We start from the raw sequence: 6,357 nt of genomic DNA on the forward strand, positions 1-6,357 counted from the left end.
AAAAAATAAAAAAATAAAATACATCCTCCAACCAGATTTCATTTCATTTCTACATAACTCCATGGAGGGCTTTGTTTTAGAAAGCAATATTGAAACTTGTCAATCACACTGATTGATAGGAATTTGTAGGGTTTGAATTTACTTGCAATTTTTTGCAATCATGGCCTAAGTTGAATCAACAACTAAGTTGTTCATTAAAAAACATCAAATAGAGAGCATTTAGAAGTAGCTTTCTAATATTTTCTTTTTGAAGTTCTCTTGCACAGCTTTCGTAGTATCGATGGCATTCTGGACATATATGTCCTTAGTACATTTAAATATCGTTAACCTAGCTAAGTATACCAAATTCCTTTTTAGTTTGATCTTTTCATTGAAGTAAGAAATTCTATTTGTTTGTTTTTGTAACCCAAGTGACCTTTCACAGATTTCGGCTGCACTTTTAAGAAAAATAAGTGTTTAGATCTAATGACACAAACTAAATCATATGACTAATAAATTATGTTTCTGTGAAAAAAAATGTTCAAGTTGGGCACCCAGAAATCTAAGGAGAAAATTTTAAGTGAAGCCAAGGGATCCTATATGAAGTATGCTTCCATTAAGTAACAAATGTTTCTTTGAAGTTCTGATTAAAATAATAATTGATGATGATGATGACGAAAATGATCATGATGATATAACTGAGGGGGTATTTGTCATCATGGAAACATTAAGTTCTCTCATTCAATGGAATGAAGAAGCTCCTTTGACAGTGACATTCCCCTTGAGTCCTGCTTCCTCCAGGAGGGAAGTACCCTGGGTGTACTTTGTGTGGTGGGACCGGTGAGACACGGAGGAGGGCGTGCTTCCTTTGCAGACTCATTCATTCAGTCTCCTAGAAGAGGTCTGGCAGCCACTCTTAATGTAGGGAAGGCCTGACGCATGTACATTTGACGTCTTTATTTCTAAGGATAAAAGTATCTCTGAGTTGCTTCTGCCTTTTCTCAAAACTTTTTCATTATCATTTATCATAACACCTACAATTATTAATTAATTAATTATCCCCGGTACCCCTAGTTGATGGCTTTGCCAATATGCTTCCTGACAGTACTGGCAGGGTAAGAATTATTGGTAAAGCCATGGCTGCTTTACTTAAGAGATTGTATATTGTATATGATTTAGTTTATCATCACAAGGCTTCAAAAAAAGCTTAGAATATGGAGAGAATGTTAGGTATGTATACAGAAAATGTGTTCAAAACTGCAGTGTGTTTCTTTTCCTACACAGTCATCTTTGAGTGGAAGTAAAGGTGTGAGTTTTGAAAGTCTGTACCTTAAGAAAGTGACACTGTTATAAGGGTTTTAAGACAAATTCCCCCTTTCCTCATCTGAAATGTATGAGATAATGATTTTTTTCCTTGTATTTAAACATTGGGATTTGTTCTAAAATTGGGCGTACTTTTCAAGTCTCAAAAACATGAAGATGATACAACATTTAAATTTCATTTCATGCAGCACCTAGCCAAGGATATTCTTAGAGCATCTAACATACGCTAAAGGATACCAAGATAAATAAAGCATGGGGCGCCTGGGTGGCTCAGTCGGTGAAGCATCCAACTTCGGCCCAGGTCATGATCTCACAGTTTGTGGATTCGAGCCCCACGTCCAGCTCTGTGCTGACAGCTCAGAGCCTGGAGCCTGCTTCAGATTCTGTGTCTCCCTCTCTCTCTGACCCTCCCCTGCTTGCTCTCTGTCTCTCTGTCTCTCTCTCAAAAATAAATAGACATTTAAAAAAAATTTTTTTTAAAGGATAAATAAAGCACTGTCCTTACCTTGGGCTAGTAGGGTAGGGGGACATTTCAGAGCTATTTGTACAACCTTAAGTTGATTTTTAAATTTTTTTTTTTTAACGTTTATTTATTTTTGAGACAGAGAGAGACAGAGCATGAACAGGGGAGGGGCAGAGAGAGAGGGAGACACAGAATCTGAAACAGGCTCCAGGCTCTGAGCTGTCAGCACAGAGCCCGACGCGGGGCTCGAACTCCGGACCGCGAGATCGTGACCTGAGCCGAAGTCAGCCGCTTAACTGACTGAGCCACCCAGGCGCCCCTGATTTTTGATCTAAATGCATGTTTTATTTAAACTTTTTCCTCAGCTGCTAAAAATTAACCCATTGAGAGAGTGTGCCACACCACCATTTTATTCATAAAGCCTTTAACAAAGGCTGCCAAGATTAAGTGGCAGTGAAGCCACTAAATTGACTTTCTCCCTTACCTGTTGCATGTTGGGAGTCAAAGTGAATACAGACTCAGACTGGGGGAAAAGCCCAACGTCTTCCAGGTAAAATGCCAGGCACAGGATCATGAAATGGAAAGTAAATATCTGAAGCGAGTTTACTGCTCTCATCTTAGTTTCCAGGAATCAAATACGCACTGTGAGGAGTTCCCTGCTTCCTTCTGCCCTAGAAGGTGTTTTTCTCACCCACTTTAGTGTGCATGTGTGCATTCGCCTCAGGTGACATCTGATAATATTGGCAAGGCAGGTTGATAAACAGAACAGAACTATAGGTAGCAAATCTGCTGCTCTAGTAAGAAACTCAGCTAAGATTCCTACTCTTTTTTGGAGCCCCTCCCCCATTCAGTTTCCAGCTAATTATAAGTTTTACAGATGGTGTCAAATAGGCACAGAAAGAATAACTAGATATAAATTGGATTGTAACTCTAGAGTGCCAAAGAACATTCAAACAGAGACCTGGGAGAGCTTAAGGCAAGGATCTGGGTGACATTGGGATCACTTTTATGGTAAGATGGACTCAGTGTCCATCACAACCTTCTAACATTGTTATTGTTATTATAGCATGAAAAATAACTCGATTAATTTTGTAAGAGTGAGGAAAATCAAAGGCAGTTTGAAGACTGACATGAGAAACCAAGAGATAAAGGACAGAATTCAGTCATCGGTTACCTTACTGAGAATGAACTGGGGCGCAGAAGCTGTTGTGGACCGGCTGGGCTAAGTGCCGTCTGCCCACTGTGCTGGGCAAGGAAGGGTTGAGCCACCTGACCACACTGATCCCTTGGAGGTGTTGATGCCTGGGCTTCCGTCAAGTTCTGAGCTCATATATGTGTGAGAAGTCCTCCGGTTCCCACCTTACTCTGAGTCACTCTTATATGACACTGATGACTAACTCTCTCTTCAGTGGATGAAGGAAGACAAGAAGCTAGGGGTCATGTGTTTCCAAAGGAATTGGTAGTAGCTTCAGTAAATTAAATTTAGCAACTTTCAGAAGAGACTTAAAAATGATTAATAACATTCCTTTAACTCTGAGTGCAATCTCTTGACCAAATTCAGCGGTTGAAATAATGTAATGTGGAAACATTTTGTAAACTGTCTGGTGCATTGTTTTAATCATTTAATTTTGAATTATGATTACTGTTCATAATCTCTAGGGTTTTTTTTTTTTTCTTCCTGTTAACCTGCCTTTGCTAACTTAGTACTCCTTCTTTCCTAAGAGAGTAGGTAAGGGACACCAATCTGATGATTCTTTTTATCATTTTTTTTTTTGACACCGATGAGCAAGGAGATCAAAATAATTTAGTGAAATGAGGTTCTGTACTTATTTATGAGTCTTAAGGTATGTCGAGGAGATCTTACCTAAATGATTTCTGGGACTAAATCACTGAGAACAGGAAAGGATGCCCCTTCCCTTCCCAGATTTGTTCTGTTTCAGAGTTTATCATAATTGACCTGCCGTATCCAGGGACTGCAATGGAAAATATTGAGGCTCCAGAGGAAGAGGAGGAAGAGACAACGCTATTATGCACCCGCCCCATCCCCTAGGCTACCACCTCCCCCCTTAGGCACACAGCCAGGTACAAACTCCACTGATTGTTTACTTTCAGTTTCCCTACATATCAGTTTATTGCTTTATGTCTCAGACTGCCCAGACTTCTGTCTTCCCTCTTTGAAAATGCAGTTTATTTTGGTTTAGCTGGGATGAGTGAATGAATGAACATATCTGTCTAGGTAGAGCTTGAACACTGCTATCACACTATAAATTAAATGGGGATCGTTTGTCTCCAAAAGAATAAGAAGCCAAGACTGAAATTTATACAGGTAAAGATGTAGGGCACCACAAATATGCCAAATATACTTCTTCCCCTTTAACATTCTGCAAGTCAAAGTAAGGCTTACATAGAAAACCCCTTAGAGAAATAATACATTGACTTCGATCTACATGAAGAAAAGTATAAATGATTAATATCAGATCCTTTCTGTGAGCAAGTTATTGTCATTGAGATGGAGAGAGCTATAAGCACCTGGTCATGTAGGATTGAAGGGAAAAGGAGAAAGAAAAGGCTATGACATTAGTATGTTTTCCCCCTTGTCAAATGGTCCCATATAGGGGTTTAAGCAATGGAACTATTTGTCAGCAGTAACCATATCTGGACTGTAACTAGATCTACATTCAAATACACATCTTAAAAGCTAAATTTCCTTTCATTCTATTCCTTAACAAGGCAGCCTATGAGATGTTACTTTGTTCAGCACTCTCTCTAAGTTAGTTAGACTTCTGGTTATCGAAGGTGATGTAAAAGATACAGAGCAAATTGCAATTCTATTTTTTCCCTAGTTCCTTTATAAAGCAAAAGATTGCACTGTGGATTTCATTTAAATGTATTCAATGTTGATAATTGGGCTGTACTTTTATAGGTACTGCCAGTGTCAAAACACTAAATATATGACTCTCCTTTTTCTTCTAAATCTCTATGTCTCCCATATTTCCCCCAATTTCTGTCAAAGGGTGCCTTCTCCACCTTTCCAGACACCAAAACACAAGGAGAATGTCCAGATTCAAGACAGTCTCTGGTGACATATATCGGGTTTTCTACAACTAACTGCACTGTGCTGGGGTCCAAGCCAGACATAATCCTAAATGAGTCAGATGAAGAAAACCACTTACCCCAGCACTGTAGGCTGTGGTGGGTCCAGCTCCTGAATATGGTTGATGTCACTCTGGTAAGGGGGTGGGGGGCAAGGCTGTTTATGCTGAGTGTATGTTGGCCTTCCCCTTCCTGGTATAGTATAATCCACTCTCTCAGGTCACTCCCAGTGGACTGTGCCTTTCTGAATAACTATGAGTTGGTATTACGTCTTTGTATTTTTAAAAGTGTACTTTGTAATTTTTACTTCCTCCTTTTGTCAACAGACAGTGCTCTTATTTCCAGTATAAAGATTCCCCTTTTTGCACCAACAATGCGTTTGACATTCGAGCTGCTTAATTGCAAATGCTGCCCATAAATGCGTTGCTAGGCTTGGTCAAAACTAGGAGCTTTGTTGCTCATTAGGCATTTCCTGACTCTCCCCATTGTAAGATGAAGCTGGGCTAATCTTTTGTTTCCCTCCACTGTAAAATCCTTACAAATACTAATAGTTAAGGACTGAATTGTGAGAACATTTAGTAGATTCTTTGAAGAAAGATCTTATTTGCAGAACACACAACCGTTTAGCTTACTCAAACAAGAGGTCTTGGTTTGAAAGATGGGGGTGAGGAGTATTATATTAGGGAGCATTGCCCTGGAAAGAGCAAGAGAGATGAATGAAGGCTTAATAAGAAAAATGTGACTCTCACAGAGGAAGGAGGTGGGTCCTCCTTTTGGTGTGACTGTCACGTGTAGACCATTAAAAAAACCATTAAAAAGACCATGACTTAGGAATGATCATCTTGCCAAGTTTCTTGGTTTCTTCTAATTCAAGACAACTCCCCCACCCCCCCCCCCCCCCCCCCCACCGCCCAGAATCTTAGTCGAGATGGCTAATGACTCAAATGAAATTAAGAGCAGATGGTAGATACATTACATTGTGCAATATGTAACACAGTAGGAAAGAACTCACTGGGATCCATGAAATGGAGAGAAGTTAGAGGTTAACTCTTAGCAGTTAGAGATAACTGTCTTCAGACCCTGTTTGGGGGTATTTTATATTGTCTGTTCTGTGCCATGCCTGCATTAGGTTCATGAGATACAAAGATGAATAGGGCCTTTTCTGTTGAGGAACCACTTGCCATTAGCTCACTGAATGCTGATTAGGAGATCCCATAGAGGTTTTCCTCTCCTTGAATGGCCCCTGCTCCTTGCTGGCTTCCAACATGTGACTCTTACTTGTGACTTTTTTTTTCCACTCCTTGAGACTGTTTTAGATTGCCAAGGAAAGGATGATCTCACCCTTTGCTGTGGATGTGTGAAATGCTACAGCCTTTTTTGAAAGCTATCTGGAAACATCAATTAAAATAAAATATACATGATATTTTTTGACCCAGCAATCTCACTCTCGGGAATCCATCCTACAAAAACAAAAGCCAGCATATACGTATATGTGAACA

The 6,357-nt window shown here is 39.7% G+C and overlaps 1 protein-coding gene across 1 annotated transcript in view; it reads right to left on the reverse strand.

Annotated features, from left to right (window-relative positions):
* The window catches only part of DHRS9 (dehydrogenase/reductase 9), a 23,418-nt gene extending 18,316 nt beyond the window's left edge, over positions 1 to 5,102 (reverse strand). Inside the window, exon 1 of the mRNA XM_049616082.1 lies at positions 4,939 to 5,102. The gene's annotated coding sequence lies outside the window, so the exon portion shown is untranslated. The remainder of the gene's footprint in view (positions 1 to 4,938) is intronic.
* Positions 5,103 to 6,357: the final 1,255 nt, after the last annotated feature.

This window comes from Panthera uncia, assembly GCF_023721935.1.
Source record: "Panthera uncia isolate 11264 chromosome C1 unlocalized genomic scaffold, Puncia_PCG_1.0 HiC_scaffold_3, whole genome shotgun sequence".
NCBI classification, from domain to species: domain Eukaryota; kingdom Metazoa; phylum Chordata; class Mammalia; order Carnivora; family Felidae; genus Panthera; species Panthera uncia.